Source organism: Macadamia integrifolia, unplaced genomic scaffold (genome assembly GCF_013358625.1).
Source record: "Macadamia integrifolia cultivar HAES 741 unplaced genomic scaffold, SCU_Mint_v3 scaffold_210A, whole genome shotgun sequence".
NCBI classification, from domain to species: Eukaryota; Viridiplantae; Streptophyta; class Magnoliopsida; order Proteales; family Proteaceae; genus Macadamia; species Macadamia integrifolia.
In genome coordinates this window covers 58,370-77,621 of record NW_024870643.1, presented here as the reverse complement: position 1 = coordinate 77,621, position 19,252 = coordinate 58,370, and the positions used below count along the sequence as shown (strand labels likewise).

Here is a 19,252-nt window from a genome sequence, read left to right as displayed (position 1 = left end):
AAAACCTGGTGACTCAGGTGAGTCAAACATGGTTAGGGGCGAATTAATCATGTTTTCAAAATTTCATATACTTTAATATATTGGTATAAAAATAAGCTAATTTACCCCTTAACTGCGAGAAGAATATATTTTAGCCATGTGGAACCCACATTGGAGATTGTCCTTGTTGGTCAAGACAGTTCCTGAATTTCATACCATATCAATTATATGAAAATTATAATAAAATGCCTTTGGAATCACCCAATTTGGACTTTAAGATAGAGCCCAAGTTATAGCCATTTAAAGTTTTGAATAAGTTAGGGCTAGGTCAGGTACAACCCGGTCCAAAACATAACTAACCAGCTTAAGAGACTCGAAAATTTGAACTTTGACTCTAGACAGACTCGATTCGATGTCAACCACATCATATTCGACACGAACTCAGTGCCGAAGGAGTTTTATGCACATTGCATGCATTTCAATTAGGCTGTGTTTGGTAGCCAAGAGAAGAAAAAAAAAAGTATACTTTTTGTACTTTTTTCTTTGGGTTAAGAATTTTTCTTTACACTTGGTATGTTTTCATCCAAGAAAAGATTCCCCTTTTCAAATTCAAAATTCTTCTTGGGAATTGTGAAATTTTCTTTTGCTCCCCAAAAAATTTTCTTGCCAAAAACACAAGAAAACATGAGAAAATATGAAAACATAATAAGACAAAAATGAATGATTACATAATGATTTCCTACGCGTCTATCTCTCTCCTAAAATTCAAAAATTTTTGAATTTTTTTCTTTTCTTTTCTTCTCTTGGTAACCAAACATACTTGCTCTTTTTATTTTCTCACCATTTCTTCTCTTCTCTTTTCTTTTCTTTTCTTCTCTTGGCTACCAAACATAGCCTTAAGTTCATAGTTTTGCTTTGTTGATTAGGTCTACCTGTCTTCAGATCTTTGATGGTTTGGTTCTCTTTACTTTTCTTCATTGTTTTCAAAATTTCATTCATGGGGTTTTTTTTTCTAGGTTAATTCATGTTTTGAGGTCTTGCCGCCATGGTAACGTGTTCTTCTCATTCATAGTATTTTTGGTCATTTTGATGGACTTTCAATAGATTTTTTTTTTTTTTTCATGCTTTACCATGTTTTTTATGATTTTCCTGCATTTTATGTTAATAAAAGTGTTGAAGGTGATTTCCTATCTTTTAGTTCTTGTATGTTTTTTAGAATTTAATTCAATATTTTCATGACACATATTATCATTCGGCTAGGTATATACATATTAATGCCATTTTTATATGTATTTTATTTTACTTTTTGAACTTTTGTGTTGTAGCTAAACACCTCCACTATCCTTTCATTTAATTTTTTTATATTTTTATATTTTAATTTTGATCAAATAAATTGGAAGATCTAGATTAACCGGATGGACTAAGGTGTCTAACACCTTCCTTGGTCTATAATTTGACTCGAACTTATCCTTTGGTTTGACCGGCATTCTTATCAAAAAAAAGGAAAAAAAGGTTTGACCGACATCCATCAAAGCCATCATGGAGCCATATTATGTTTTGTGGGTCTTATATCCTAATCTAATGTAAAGGGCCACTTCTTATTACCTCTCTCAATGTTTCCTATTTTGGGAATAAATTTTATTAGTTGTTCTCACAATAGCAAGCTTATCTAAATGGTCCAACTATTTAAGCCATTTACTGGGAGGATAAGTTGATTATAACATGCAACTAGATAGAAAGGTCTAGGTCCTTACCAAAAAAAAAAAAGATAGAAAGGTCTAGGTTTTTCTACAAAAAAAAGTCTAGGTTCAGATTAGAAAAATGTCAAATTTCAAAATTTAATTCAGTCAATACCCTCCCGTTTATTAGCATGATCCTTGTATTTTCAGCCATCCATGCACCCATGCATCCTTTCATAGTCTCTAGATTTTCAAAAGTTTATTATATCACTTTGTATTATGCATTCTTGGCTAAAACTTGACATGTGCGCATGGGACCTCTGGGTCAATCTGTCCACCAAATGTGGACCCCATACAATGTGCCACATGGAAAAATATTTGAATCATCCAAATAACCCTTGCCCCTGTCCAAATGAGCATATATTCAACATATGAATGGAAGCCGAAAGCCTATTGTGTGTTTTTGACAGCTAGACTACCCCACATAATTAGCCATTTGATAGATCTTCAAAGTTGATGACTATTATAAGGGAAAATATTTTCTGCGGGGGGAGTGTGGACCCTACGCCCGGACACAAGGGGGCGAAATGATCAGCCCACCCTTCATTAAAAGGAAAATGACATTTCTGTGGATGCTTTCTCGTGCACTATCATTGGCCCTCACGCACAAGCAGGAACCACACCCCCATATTATAATTCCCACCATTCAAGGCCTTCATGAATTGAAAGGGAAAGAGAGAGAAATGGTAACTTGAATATGTGATCTAATAGTTTCAGAATCATTCTTTACATCTAAAAGTCAGTCTTCAGCTACAAAACTTGAGAGCTAGAAAGGCAAAGAATGTTGTACCTAAATATTCCATTTTATTAGGACCACCTCATAGTCTACTAAAAAGCATATCTTCCAACTTCGTAATACAAATCTGATTTATATATAAATATATATATATATATATATATATTCACATCTGTTCAAAGTACCTCCGAAACTTTTTTCCAATGCTTTCACCTTAGAATAAGAGAAACACACAATTAGTTAATGTTAATTAAAAGGACCTTTTCTTGATTCAGTGTTAAAGACTTTAAATCATCTATTGTGCCATTTTTCAGGTCAATGCTCTTTCCATAAAGGGGGATCATAGAGGATAAAGAAAGAAAGTAATGTTTCATTCAAATCAAATTGCTCCAACCAACAGAAAAGAGAATATCTTTGAATCTATTGAACAAAAAAGCTATATATACCAGAAAAGAGAATATCTGCATGAAGACTATCATGATGACGAGGACTATGATGGAGGGAGGGGAAAAAAAAAAAAAAAAAAGATGGATAAAAGTTATAATGGAAATGTTAAAAGTCAACAAAAGTCCCTAAGTGGAGAACCAGCTTATTTTCAAGAACAACTCAAACGTCTCTCTGATAGAAAAATTGAAAATATGAAACAGACATCCACTAATAATCCATTTATCCATTTTTGCTGATCTGTTTCCTTACCTTAACTATATAGACATTTGGAAATTAAACTGAAAAAACAAAGAACAGATGGAACAATAATCTGTACAACTAACTCAATAATGAAATCTATTCCTTTCTCTTTGCCCTGACAGCTTGTGTACTGACATGAGTCCAGAACCCTAAGGATATAGTTTAGAAGATCATATATCAGGCTAAGAAATCAATGATGAGAAGATTTAGATACCTACTTCTTACACGCCTTCTTTTTCTAGTTTCAGTAACCTCAGTGTTGTAGGTTACAAGACCTTTTACATCATACTTCTATCACCAAGTACTAGACTAAGATCTCATCCATGCTTAACACAAACATGGAAGCCATTCACTTGTTCTGATATTTAATCCAAAAAGAAAGAAAGATTGTTTAACTGTCAATGAAACTCATTGCATGATTCTATAATACTATACCTTTCTCTCCTAAGCAATCACCACTTGGCTGCCTTTTTACCTGCATAACAGTAACAAATTTTTTTAATGTAACAACCAAAAGCTATTGCCAATAAGAAACAGAAATGTTTTTTAGTATTAAAGTATGAATTGAATCTTTTCATCCAGTTATAGAACTTGCACCAAATACAGAACAGCTCTGTGATAATATCACCACCACCACCACCACCACCACCCAAATCAAACAGAAGATGAAGATATAGATGGATATATAAACATGGATATTGATCTAGAAAGTGAGAAGGGAAGGCCAAAAAGATGGAGGCGACATAGAAAGTGATATTGGCGCGGCTCAATCAGAGATCGTTTTACTATTCAATTGTAAAGCCGTCTTCAGATTGAACCTCACCAATATCGCTTTCTTTACTTCCCTATAATTCACAAACTGCTTCTGAAAGACAACAGAGAAGTGCTCCTACCATGGCTGCAACAAGGAATTAATATATCATGGTGGCATGAACCATATGTACTAATAGGTTGTAGGAGAGGTAGTTTGAAGGTCACAAAATCAACACCAACTTTCCAACCTAAAAAGGGGGAAAAAATATGAATGAATAAAGGATCTCCGAATTGCCTGGTATCACGCGAAAGGACAACAGTATTATCATTAGAATTACAGGTAATGAAGAAAAGAGATAAGGTGGTGGTGGTGGAGTAGTATTTGGTGAAGTTGGTGTTGTTAGTGGTTTAGGATATGGTAGTTGTGCCATGGGAATATGAATCATGATTGTGAATCTTAGGATATATATATGCAATTGAAGTGCAAGGGATGATGTAATGAGAAGAGGGGTATCTAGGTTTGATCCACCCTAGGAAAATAACAAGATTTAGGATAACTTGACCATCTATATACTGAAGGGGAAAGGGAAGAGAAATATGAGAGACCATCCACGGAGTACATATATAGCTCCATTTTCTTTCACATAAGATGCTGATAGGGTTGGTGATGAAATCAAGCATACGTATATATGACAGTTCAGTTGATGATCATAACATAGATCATGATTTCGCAATTCGTATAAATATCGTGGGGCTAGATGATTCTTTTGGTCTTCTTAGGTTTTGATGGGAGATGATGATGATGATAGTAACGATAACGACCGATCAGACAACCGTCGTGGATGTAGGGTATGTGAAAATGGGAAAAGAATGACTATCATCCATTGCAGTTGGTAGCTAAGGATGGTTAAAGTTAAAACAAAATAACTGAAAATGAGAGAGGTCTGATCATGAGCCAGAAGAGAGAGAGAGAGAGAGAGAGGGAGAGGAAGGAGAAGAAGAAAGGTGACAAGGGTGGAAGAGAAGAGATGAAGAAAGGTGTGGAAGTGAGGAGGGGAGGAGGGGAGAATGTATAATGGATAGGGTTGCCTCGATCGGGATGTCAAGGTGGAGAAGGTGAGTGGAATGATGTCAAAGGGAGCAACTTACTTTAGTGTGTCATGCTTAGTTTGTACTCATAAAATCAAAAATTCTCCCCTTGCGCATGCACCTGCAATATTCTCCACCAAAAACCCAAACCATTCCTTTTTCCTCATACCTCTCTTTCAATTATTTTAATCCTTCTCATTTCTATCTCTCATATTAACACCCCATCTTGACAATCAAATACATTATATTTCCACATAACTATAGAAGTACCCTATATATGGTTGGAGCCCTTTGATCTCATGACTTGAAACATTGGCCTCATAATAAGGGACTAACTAGAGAGAGAGAGAGAGAGAGAGAGAGAGAGAGAGAGAGAGAGAGTCCTTTTTTGTGAACCCATGAACTACTACTTGGGACACATTCCTTATAACCAGGATGAGATCCAACCTCTGTGAATTGTATAGCTTGTTCATCCATTAAATGAGTATATAGTAGTAGAGGAGGAAGTGGAGTAAAGATGGGTTAGAATGATGGAGAAAAGGAGAGAGAAATGAGGAGTCTTGGGAACAGAAACACAGAATGTCAGCAAAGGATTGTCTAGAAAGAAGTTTCTGAAGGGTACGTACAAAATAAGCTCTCTCCCTCTCTCTCTCTCTCTCTCTCTCTCTCTCTCTCTAACTATCTATCTTTAACTCATCCAATCGCCAACCCAAAGCGAAGACACCGGCGCTAAAAGAGCCCTGCCTTGGTCTTGCACTAGGGAACACAAACATTGGGTTCCTCTCCTTCCTTCATATTTCTCTCCCTTTTCCTTTTTTCTAATGCCTCCCCTCTCTTACCCTTCTCTTTCAAGATCATGGGAAAGGCCAAAAGCTCCTTTTAAAAGCCTGTTTGAGAAGAAAAAAAAAATATGGGGCATCCTTCATTCTCTCTCTCTCTCTCTCTCTCTCTCTCATGATTTAGGTGGCTCAGGTCGCGTGCCACCATCCAAACAGATTCCCCCACGCCTTAAACCATTACTCTTTCTCTTCTTTCTTCTACCCTCACCAGATCCTAGGATTCAGCACTCTTCCCCTCTCAACACATAAGGGTCTGGGATTGGGTAAAGAAAGAGACAGTGATGTTATACTTGTATACCAGACATTTTTCATAGTGGGCCATTGAATTTTTTTTTCTTTTTTCTGTTTAAAATTTAACAACTAAAAAAGCTATCATACTTTCCACATTAATTTTAAGTGAAAGGTTGGAATACAGTTAACATTTCAATTGTTGGATAAGAATAATCAATAGAGAAATTCAATCTCTTAATTTTAGGAGAGAGATAAGACACATCACTCTCATGCGATAAATTAACAGAGAAAATCGAAAAGAGCACAGGATGAAACATCATACAGGAGGGGAAGGAATCATTTCAAATCTTAAATTTTATTTGTGTAAGATTTTTTTGATAGAAATATTATTTAAATAAGATTACTTTGGATATTAATATCTATCAGTGGGAATGAAAATATTTATAATCTTGTAGTCTCATTTGAACTGTTTTCTTATTCTTTTCTTTTTGGACCTTCCTAGACCATTTTCCATTTTTATACTTCAAACCCACTAACTACTATTCCAAGCATTTGAAAGAATCATCTTATACCCTATCTCTATAATTTTTTTTTCTAGGTGCCCTTCTGTCTCATATAGCATTATTATATTTCATTAGAAAAAGCATACCCTTGAGTGCTAATTTGATATATATCTTGAATATCCTCTTAGATTTGGATTGAGAGGCAGAAATCAATCTCTCTCTCTAGCATTTCTTTCTTTCTCTCTCTCTTGAGCAATGAAATGAAATCATAATTGACAAAATAAAAAGCTTTTCAAATATGGGAATGTTTCAATCATGCAGGGCAGTTAGGCCAGAGGTAGTTGTCATCTTGTGGAGACAAGAAAGACACCTCTCCATCCACGAACTCGAGTTGCTACGCATCCTATATAGAACCACTTTATACCTTGTAGAGTTCTTCATTACCCAGAGTCCCAGACTCTTCTCTCTCCCCACCCCCACCCCCACCCCCTACCCCTACTACTACTTCTGTTTAACTGTTTCTTCTAGTGGTAGTTTCTCTTTCCACACACTCCAACAACCCTTTTTTTCTCATTTTCTTATCTACTTTAGACTTTCCTTTCAACAAATGTAGGGAGCCCCTACCTTATAGTACCATCCTAGACATTTTAGAAACAGGGCAAGGACAAGAACCCCAGATTCTTGGTCTGTACTCTGGACATCCATCTGATCGGTTAGTTCCTTCTAAAAATTATTCTGATCAGGTGGTCTATAGCATCCAAGACCCGACAGGTGAGTATTACTTACCATTATCTGTCTGCCGACCAAATTCTCTATTCTCGAATTGGAATAAACAAAAGAAAAAGTTTTTCTTGTCTTTGGTGGGACCATGGCCCAAAAATCACGTTGATACTCCAAAGTTATAGGCTTAATTTTAGTCCCTACCATTTAACCAATTTTTTCTCTTAGATGTTCATACTTGGACTCTTTAGGCTTACTTTTCGTCCCTACCATTAACCTTTTTCTTTTCCCTCTTGTATGATTATATTTGTGGACTCTTAATTAGTTTAATCAGGAATTGATGGATTTTATGACTTGGAAATTCTAGCCACTAGACAGGGAAATTGATTAATCTAGTTGCGATGGAAATTGCTATGAATGTTCTCAAATTGTAGACCTTTGTGGCCTAGGGTGTCTTTATATACCAATTGGGCCTATTATCGGACAGGACATGGAAATGATGAAAATGTAATGTTTTGAAAGGTAGGTCGCATCTATTGGAGTTGATTTTGTTAAGGCCTGATTTTGTTTTATTTTTTTATTTTAATTTTCATGAAATTCAATTTTTTGGTTGCATCAATCTGAAATATTTCAAGAATAAAAAATCAAATCATTTTTTTTAGAATAGATTCTCAATATTTCTTTGGGAGAGGGTGTTGGCGGTGGTTGTAGTGACACCATCAGGAGGAGAAAGGTGTTGCCCATTGAATTAGCCATGTGCTCATTAAACAGCAAGTGTGGATGTAGTTTTAATTTTGAAATTGAGATGTCATTGAGATTTGATTTCTATTTCACTTAAATAAGGTGCAATAATCAAACCAAGCAGCTCCCAAAATATTAAAAAATAATAATAAAATAAAATAAAATAATAATAATAATAATAATAATAATAATAATAATAAGAGAAAATTGCATTGCCACCCCCTGGACTTTTCGAAACGTCAAAGCCACCCCCTAAAAATTCAAAAAATTCCAAATCGGTCCCTGCCGTTAGCCGACCGTGATAAATGAATGAAAACCGGTTAGTTTTTCTATAATATACCCAAAATACCCCCACCTATTGTGAGAGGACAATATTGCCCTCTCTTTGATTTCCATCTTCTAAACCCATCTCCCATCTCTCATCTCACTCCTCTCACTCACTCGGCCGGACAAGAAGAAGAAGACGACGGCAGTACGCCACCCCCTGCAACTCGATTCTCTTCCCTCCGGCGTGCAATTCTCCCCCCTCCGGCGTGCAAAGCTCTCCCCCCTCCGGCGTCCGAACCTCTCTCCCAAGGTATGTAGGGTTCGGCTTCTTCTTCTTCTTGGGCATTTAGGGTTCTTCTTCCTTGGTTAATCTAGGGTTTATATCCTATGGAATACTGGAGATGGGGATTTTTCTTTAATTTTTCATCTAGGATTGATTAAGTAGTGTAATAGCATCTAGAGATAGGGATTTTCTCTTATAAATGTTCCTATTCTTTAGAATAATTCACTTATCCTGATGAACCTTCACACCGCCTAGACATTAGAATTAATGTTCCTATTCTTTAGAATTCTGCTAGTTTTTGGCTGAATGAATTCCTTTTTCGATGGATTTTAGTTACAACATTGGCTTTGGTATTCTCAGCACCGATCAGATGCCTAATCAGACACTGTGTTGTATACCATAGTTTCTCAATTCTTTATTTATATTGTTATTTTTTTGAATAAAAAAGAAGACAGATAACTTAGTAAATTTCTCAAAAGCAAGCTCTACTTCCCGTCAGTTACAAAGAGAAAACCAACAACTTTCATGGTTGCATGAAAGTTATAGGTTCCTTTTGTTTTTTTTTTCCCCTTTCTAGCATATGTGCTTCTGGTCAAGGTAAAGGGGTTTATGCACTTTGGAGTGGGGAAAAAAGAAAGTAAAATTTTTTCTTGGACTGTTGTTTGATGATGATCTTTTAATGGTGTTAATTTGATGTTTCAACCTCATTTATGGCCTTCTGGTTTCTTTCCTTTTTCTGGTAAGTTGTTCCTTGATTTTATTTTCCATCAAAAACTTCATAATTTCGTATTAGAGTTCATTTGATCTCAAGAGTATGCAATTTCAGGAAAATTTCCAGAGAACAATATTCTTTTGCACAGAAAAGATTTATTTATAGCCCCATTTTCTCATTATGTAATTCTGAAAAAAAAAAAAAAAAAAATTCTACAAGATATCTATCTCTGGAGTTTGGAAGATAAATTCACAGAAGTTGTTTTTGTTTTTTATTTAAATTTGATAAATATCTCTTCACCACAATTTTTTTGCCACAAACTGAGAGGGGAATTCTACTGGAATCTATTAATTTCTGGTTGTAGTCTTCCTAGAACCAAATGGAACTTCCATTGGTTCCCCCCCCCCTTTTTTTCTCTTTCTTCTAACCTTTAAGGTAAGTATGTGACCCATTCATATCAGCTTAATGTGTGATCAAGTAGCATATCTGTGAATTAGTCTTCAATCATCTAGAGGTTTTATAGTTCCTGCATCAGAGGTTCACGATTTCTATCGACTTACGTTATGTTGTTGCTGTGAAACCTATTCTCTCCCTCTCTTGTACATGATATATTATCTTATTATACGGCTGGATAGAGAGGGCAAAATGACAACCTCATCCCTCAAGAAAGTTAGAAAAGATCAATTATTTATGTTAAGTGTGGATTGATGATTTAACCAGATTATTTTCTTATGAGAAAATATATATGGGAAAATAGTTGATATTTGAAAAATCCTATGATTAGGTTCTCTATATTATGCATTGCTATGATTGGTCCTTGATTTTGATTTGGAAATTTCTTTTTTGGATGTATAAATGCTTTGACTTGTGTATTATCTGAAATGTTTGATGAAGAGTTTACCATTCTAATGAGTATTAAGTAATGTTACTGATTTTCTTTGTTTTCACATCTGAATTTTTTTTTAGCAATGAATGTTAAGTGTGCTATTGAATACCATTGGAGTGGGAAGACTGTAGTTAAAATTGTTGATCCAGACTTATATGGCTACTTGGACATGGTGTATGATATCTACAATGAACTCATCACACATGTGCCTGTGGGTCATAATGTAGTTTTCCAAGCGAAGTGTATACTACCGAACAATGAGATAAAAGAGGTAACAGATGATCCATCAATGTATGAGTTGTTTGGCTTGCATAGTTGTGATATGATAAATATATATGTGGATGACATTGTTCACAGCAAGTCTGCAACCGATGAATTTACAGTTAACCGGTTCCCTAGCAGTCTGGTTAATGATAGAGATGGTGAACTTGATGATGAACCTAGTGGACAATGTTAATAGGCTCTACAACCATATGGTGATGTTCCTGGTTAGAGCAAAATTGCTATATGTAGGGCTACTACTGGTGCTAATAGTAGTGGAAGTGGAAGTGATACTGCTTGTGCTACAGCTACTGCTAGGGGAGGTAAAGATACCAAGACCATTGCAAGGTGTGTGAGAATTGCTACTTCTAATGGAAGAGCTAGTAGCAGAAGTGAAGCTACTGGTAAGAGACTGAGAGTGTCTGATGAGGTTGTCAAGGCTATTAGCAACAGCAATGCGTGTTCGGATGGCTCTATGGTTGGATCTGATGAAGAGTGAAAAATTGGCAGCGAAGACGAGTGGGATGATGAAAGTGAAAAAGAAGATGGTCAGAATGACAGTGAATCTACAGAGGATGATGGGTATGGGAAAAATGATGAGGATCCAATTGATGATGACCTATCTGGATATGAATCTGATGAGTATTATGGCAAATTTGGTGAACAAAATTATATGGGTGAAGGTGGCAAGGTGAAGATTGCTGAAGGTAATGTATATGGAAATGTGCACCATTTCAGGGAAGCTTTGAGAGAATATATATTACAAGAGGGGTTTGATATTATTAGGCTGAAAAATGAACAAACTAGAGTTACAGTTATATGCAGAGCACCAAATTGTTCATGGAGATTACATCGTTCACCAATATCAGATGGTATCACCTACATGGTAAAGACATATAACCTAGTTCATACATGTATTAAGGCAACCAAGAACAAGTCTGCTACATCTAGATGGATAGCAATGAAACTTCTTCAACAGCTGAAGGTTCAACCAGAAATGAAAATAGAGACCATGGCTGATCACATGCAGAAAACATACAGTCTTCAATTCCACTATACCAAGTTGTATAGGGCACGCAGGATTGCCCTAGAGATTAATGAAGGAAGCCATTCCACATCATATGCAAAATTACCTGCTTATGCTAGGTTGGTACTTCAGAAGGATGTTGAGAGTATTTTTAAGCTCCAGTTTGAGAACAGGAACCGTATGTCAGATAATCTGATTTTTAAAAGATTGTTTATCTGTTTTGATGCTTGCAAGAAGGGTTTCTTAAGAGGATGTAGACCGTTCATTGGTCTTGATGGCTGCCACCTCAAGGGCCGGTATGGAGGGGTTCTGTTGAGTGCAATATCTGTTGATGGGAACAATGGTATTTTTCCTATTGCATATGGTGTAGTTGAAGTTGAGTGTAAGGATAGCTGGACGTGGTTTCTGGATAATTTACGAGATGCTCTACTCGATGACAGTGATGATATGTCACTCACATTCATGTCAGACAGACAGAAGGTATACTTTTTTTTCTCTTTTTTTTTTCTTTTTTATATGTATTTTGAATTACTCATTTACATGTCCTAACATTTTCCATATGTGTTGTATAGGGGCTGTCAGTTGTGATTTCCACAATCTTCCCTTATGCTCACCAAAGAATCTGCAGTAGGCATCTATATCAAAACCTGAAGGCAAAGCACCCTGGTATGCTATTGAGACTACATTTTTGGGTTGCCTCACAAGCTTCAACTGAACTTCAGTTTCAAAAGGAAATGAATAACATCAAGGAGATTAAGGAAAATGCATACTTGTATTTGAATGAAAACCCCTCGAGGATGTGGTCAAGGCATGCCTTTGATGTAGGAGCAAGAAGTGACCATATAACGAACAATATGACTGAGTCATTTAATCACTGGATTGGAGACTTAAGGAGCAAACCCATTCTCACATTGGTTGATCACCTAAGGGTGAAAATAATGGGTAGGCTACATAGAAGGTATGAGAAGGTAACCATGTGGGAGGGTAAAGTAACACCAAGGGTTATGGTGAAGTTGAACAAGGTTCAGCAAGAAGCAAGGCATTGCAGGTGTCAACCGGTAGGTGAAGGTCAATTTGAGGTCTTAGATAGATTTGGAAACAGATTTGTGGTTAATTTGAACCATTACAGATGTGATTGTAGAGTTTGGGAAAGCACTGGTATACCTTGTCTCCATACTGCAGCTTCTATATCATACATAAGGGGAGAGTTGACCAACTATTGTGATCCATTTTTCAATATTGAAAAATACTTGGATACATACAAAGAGATGATCCATCCACTTTCAGATTTGGCAGTGTTGAAGGATGATGCTCCTAATGAGAGAGTACTACCACCAAATCTGAAGAGGTTACCAGGTAGACCTCACAAAATCAGGAAAAAAGAAGCAGGAGAAGCACTTCCTTCAGATTTCAGGAAGAGATCATCATCAATTAGGTGTGACATCTGCAAGAAGGAAGGACACAATAGGAGGACATGCCCGAGGGCTGGAGATGCTAAGCAGGATGGATGTACTAGTAAAAAGAAGAATATAAAGGTAAATGCAACTCACTTTATTTATTTAGTTGAAACTTGTTTAATAAATATCTCATGCTTATTTGTTGTTGTGTAGGAGAAACATAAAGGATAGAATGAAGATGGGATCAGCACATCTCAACGACTGACTAGATCACAAGTATCTATGTCTAGCATAGTTGGGTGTTTACAAGACAAAGTATTGACCAAGCAAAAGACCAATCGAGCAAAGAGGACAGCAAGGGAGAGGGAGAAGAAATGAAGTACAAGCAATCTGGATGTTTTAATTTAGAACAAGAGAACAATATTGTATTAATTTACTTTTTATGACTTTAAGACAGTTGGGTGTTTCTTTATGGTTTTGGATGTTTTTGACGGATTTGGTTTTTTTTAAGAGCTATTTCTATTTCACACTAGACATGGTTGTATGGAATATGTTATGAACAGGAATTTGAACAGATATTCATGGATATGTTTTGGATGTTTTTTTATGGTATATGTCGTGATGAAAATAGGAATTTGAACAGGTATTCATGGATATGTTTTGGATGTTTTTTATGGTATAGGTTGTGATGAAAACAGGAATTTGAACAGGTATTCATGGATATGTTTTGGATGTTTTTTTATGGTATATGTTGTGATGAAATATGTTGGTTTCAAGTGTGTAATGTTACAGGTATTTACAGGTATTAAATGTCATTTTATAGCCAAAATGCTGCCCGTTTACAGTCAAAATGCTGCCTGTTTACAGCCAAAATGCTGCCCCGTTTACAGCCAAAATGCTGCCCGTTTATAGTCAAAATGTTGCCCTTTTGTTTTCGAAACTTATCACAATGCTGACACTCTCTCCATCAAAATGCTACCCATTCAATTTTGAGGGTCATGATTAATCAATAATTTAGTAATAAGAACAGTGAGAATGAACGATTTCATTTAGTTCAGATTCTTACATACTTGACACAACTTCACTATTAAACATTGTAAAGTCATTTTTTAACACATGGCACTAAACACACCACCACAAGCACACCAATTACAATTTTCATCGTTCTATACGCTTTCTCTAAATACTTAATTCTTTTCCTCAAGGCACGAATATCTTCTTTCATCTGTTGACTTTGGATTCTTTCACCAACAACTGCTTATAAACTAGTTGCAGGGGGTGGCAAAAGTCTTGGTGCAGCTATAGGTTCACACCATGAGAAGTATCGACATCCTCTTGGTGCTTCAGGGCAGCAGTAGTACAACATATTTGGGTGCGAACTAGACTCTGAAATTCTCACCAATGCCCCTTTGGGTTCAGGACATTTGCATCTAACATTCACAAACCTTAACCCACTTTGACTGCTGTCATTGACACTCGTGGTAGACATCGGTTATCTACAAATTAAACATGGTAAAAGTGGATTATTATTACTTAGCATCCAGAGTATGAGAAACGCTCAAAATATAGACCCAGAACTCAAACACAGGGAACACAAGTCATAGATCTTTCCTCAAAGAAAACACTGAAACTTACAATGTAACTTCACCAGCCCCTTCAAAGCTCTACAAAGCAACATAAACCACCATATTCATCAGCAAGCAAGCTATTGGAAACAGAACAAATTAAGTGACAAAGCACCCATGAACCCTCGAGGAAATCAGGATTTCAAACAAAATAAGAAGCAAAATCAGATAAATTCAAGGATACTGACATAGTGAAGAGTCCAAATTAATTACTGAATTACAAAACAATCACCATTCTCATACCCAAAATGAAATTTAAGAACACAGAACGAAATACAAGAATGGAGTAGCAGAAGAATTTAAATTCGCCTCTGTTGCGACAAATATTAATCAATCCGAACTGAAAAACACCCCAATCGTGAGATGATTCTCATGGACAGTGAAATCTCATCATCATCTTCTAGGAAGGATGGACTCTTGAGAATGGACAATCAAGTTCTTAAACACTCAGGCTTTAGAAGATTGGGAACTCTTTCCTCTTCCACGCAGTGAAATGATCTATGCTTCCCCATGTAGCAAATTGACCACACTATGCACCATCTCTATTCAGGAAATAGGATTTTTGGTGTTTGGCGCAAGGCCATTCAGAATGAAATGAACAATCTGACCGGATGAACGTTTAAAAAAAATTAAAGAGAAAATCCCCATCTCTAGATGCTATTACACTACTTAATCAATCCTAGATGAAAAATTAAAGAAAAATCCCCATTTTCAGTATTCCATAGGATATAAACCCTAAATTAACTAAGGAAGAAGAACCCTAAATGCCCAAGAAGAAGAAGAAGCCGAACCCTACATACCTTGGGAGAGAGGTTCGGACGCCAGAGGGGGGAGAGCTTTGCACGCCGAAGGGGGGAGAATCGCACGCCGGAGGGAAGAGAATCCAGTTGCAGGGGGTGGCGTACTGTCGTCGTCTTCTTCTTCTTGTTCGGCCGAGTGAGTGAGAGGAGTGAGATGAGAGATGAGAGATGAGAGATGAGAGATGGGTCTAGAAGATGGAAATAAAAGAGAGGGCAATATTGTCCTCTCACAATAGGTGGGGGTGTTTTGGGTATATTATAAAAAAACTAACCGGTTTTCATTCATTTATCACGGTCGGTTAACGGCAGGGACCGATTTGGAATTTTTTGAATTTTTAGGGGGTGGCTTTGACGTTTCGAAAAGTCCAGGGTGGCGTTGAATAAGGACCGAAGTTTAGGGGGTGGCAATGCAATTTTCTCTAATAATAATAATAATTTCCCATGAAATTGAAATAGAAACCATACAAATCAGTTGTTCTTTGTGGTTAGTGGAGAATAGCCATCGAATAGGATTTGTCATAAAATTGAGATTATATCACTTCCTTCCTTATCAGAGAGGGGGCCCTGCTCCCTAAGGGGCTTATTGAAAAATGTTTTTTGAAGCGGGTTGTTATTTGTATTACACATTTCGGTATCTACATCCAACCATCTATTGTGACCCTCCCCAGACCCCGCACTATTGGAGCCTCATGCACTAATTATGCCCTTTTTTTCAATCAACCATCTATTGGCAAAGAAATGAAGTTTTTTCCATTTGATAATGACCCCTCTTTTTATAAGATAACGAAAATAAGAGAAAGGAGAGCAGGGATTTAGACCATGTCAGATGCATTAAAAACGGGGATGGTGGAATACTTGTATGGAATGAAGACATTATGAAGAGATGGGGTGATTATTTTTACAACATACTAAATGGAGATTCCTTGACTAATAGGATGGACCCCGAAGTGGATGATTAGACATCATATCAACACATCACAGGCACAAATAATGCATGTTAGCGTTATTGAGGTTCAAGAGGCTCTATGAAAGATGAATGTAGGTAGAACTCTAGAACCAGATGAGATACTAATTGAAGTGTGGAAGAGTCTAGGAGGACATGGAGTGTCTTGGCTAACTAAGTTATTCAACAAGATTTTGAATACAAAGACAATGCCTGATGATTGTAATACCGATCTACAAGAACAAAGCAGATATCTAGAACTGCAATAACTATAGCTCCATGGAGCTATGGGAAAAGGTTGTTGAAGCTATTTGGCTTTATGCTAGGGAGATCCACGACTGAAGCTATTTACCTCATTCGGAGGCTTATGGAAATATTTAAAGCCCACAAAAAGGATGTTCACATGGTCTTTATTGACCTGGAGGAAACCTATGACAGAGTACCAAGAGAGCACATTTGGCATATGTCCTAGAAAAGAGAATGGGCTTGAATAACTATGTGGAAAATATTAAAGACATGTATGAGGGAGTGGTGACGAGTGTCAAAACGACAAAGGGATAAAGTAATAAATTCCCAGTTTCGATTGGGTTACATCAAGTATCAGCCCTAAATCCCTATTTGTTTACACTCATTATGGATAATCTAACCAGGCACATCCAAGACCCAATCCTATGGTGTTTGCTATTCAATAATGATATTGTTCTGATAGATGAAACAGTGTAAATGATTAATACCAAATTGGAGCTATGGAGTTCATATTTAGAATCAAGAGGTTTTATGGTAAGTAAAATGAAGATAGAACATATGATGTGCCCCTTTAACCAAACTAATGGAGGGGATGGAGTGATGAAACTTGGAGATCGGGAACTACCTCAAAGTGACTATTTTAAATACATGGATCCATCATTAGTAAAGAGGGTGATAAAGAAGACGATGTTGCCCACAGAATTAAAGTGGGATGGATGAGATGGAGAGGTGCGTCGGGAGTTTTATGTGACAAACGCGTGCCTATCGAACTCAAGGGAAAATTTTATCTGATAGTTATACGACCAGCTATGACATAGGAGCGGAGTGTTGGGCAGTCAAGAAGAGTAATTTGAATAAACTGAGTGTAGCGGAGATGACAATGCTGAAGATACTATGCAACAAGATCAAAAGAGATAGAGTAAGGAATGATTGCATTAGAAGCGATGTAAGAGTCATAACTATCCAAGACAAGCTCCATGAAAACTAATTGAGGTGGTATGATCGTGTTTAACGGAAACCTATGGATGCCCCAATGAGGAAGAGTGATCAGATTCAATTGGATAGAGCCAAAAGAGGTAGGGGAAAGCCCAAAATGACTATTGATGAAATGGGAAAAAAAATGCATATGGTAAGGACTAAATTATAGTATGACCACGGATAGAGTTCTATGGAGGACAAGGACCCGAGTCGCCAACCCCTTATAGGGGATGCTTTTGTGATGCTTTGACTTTTACGTTTACCTATTTTGTACTTCACCTCACCTTACTTATGTTGTCTCTTTATAAAACTATTCTTATTTCGGATCCATATAACCAACCCCATTAAGTTGAGATAAGGTTATGATTGTTGTTGTAATGGCCCCTTTTTAGTGACCGTAAGTAGAAAGATCATTGATGTGGTGGGTTTGATCATTAAAAAGTGTCCAACTTAATGAAAACAAGAACTTGGAATGTGTTTGATATGATAAAATCACTGGCTAACAAGTGGAAATAAGTACTAAACAACCACTGCTGAGATTCTTGAGAACATACACAGTGACTACAATCAACAGGGAGATTCACCCAGCAAATAAACTCCAAATAAGCCAAATTATAAGTAAAGGTCCAGGAATAATGTAGGAGCACCGACTGATTACAAGAATGTCATTGTCATATGATCAATAGTTACTCAGGTACTAAGAAATTTCAAGGAACATGTGAGATACAATTCACAGATTTTAACTAACCTAAAAGACTCAGATTTTTAAGACTTAATTTCAGGGAACATGTGAGATTCTACATTATACATTGTGGTGTATATTGTAGAGGAAGAGGTCAATTTTAGCAAGGACAAGGCTACTCCAATGCCAAACCAGAAAGGGGCCGGCTAGAACAATCTAGTTTAACCAGCAGGTCAGACAGAGATAATCAGATGACACCAAAATATTAAAAACCATATAGTAAGATAACTTTGAACCAGTCAATCCGCCATAGTGCCATCAGTCCGCGAGTTACTAACTACTATACAAGCACTGGCGACTCAGATCCAAGTATAATAATCCTGAGCATGAATCATTAGAAAGAATGTACAGTGTCCACATCATTTTACCACTCTTCCAATGAAGACCTCCTTGGCTTTCAGTAAGCATGGATGAGACAACATCATCAGATATCAGTGGATTACACAAGAAACTTGAGAATTAACCCAGAGATTTGCATTATCATTAGAAGAAACAGTCAAGAAGCAGAATAGAGAAAAAGTCCATATGTAAACTCTCATCATTAAATATGCTTCAAAACCTGTATTCCAATTCATACAGCATACCCAAAACCAGAAGCTTAAATGCTTAATAAAGACTTCTCTATCTATGAACAAAAAATATATCAATTTAATATCTTACCATGTCGCTCAACTCCAGTAGAACAGGAAATGAGAATTGACAGTGCCAGTTAACACTACCAGTAAGGGCTGGTTTTCATGAGATCTTTGGATCTAATCCCACCTTCACTATGGGAGGGGCGGGGGGTTTAGGTGATATTTTTATTTTTTCTTTAATGAAAACAACCTCCTTGATATGGTTTCTATTATCTGTGTATAACAGTGTAGACTTTTCTCTTTATAATTTGAGAACCTAAAGAGGCAACCCAATTCCGGAAACAAGTGCTTCCAAAATATCCACCGTTGCAGGGAAAACCTCTAATAGGAAGCTTCTCAAAGACTTCAGGAAGCTAGCAAAGATTTTGATCCAACCCATTAGTTTCAGTCAAATGATTAGAAAGAAAGAGAGCAAATGCACTTCTCATCTCAC

The 19,252-nt window shown here is 36.7% G+C and overlaps 1 protein-coding gene across 1 annotated transcript in view; it reads right to left on the bottom strand.

Annotated features, from left to right (window-relative positions):
• LOC122071333 (UDP-N-acetylglucosamine transporter UGNT1-like) overlaps positions 1 to 19,252 on the bottom strand; it is a 68,464-nt gene that overhangs the window by 20,239 nt on the left and 28,973 nt on the right. The gene's annotated exons all lie outside the window — the stretch shown is intronic.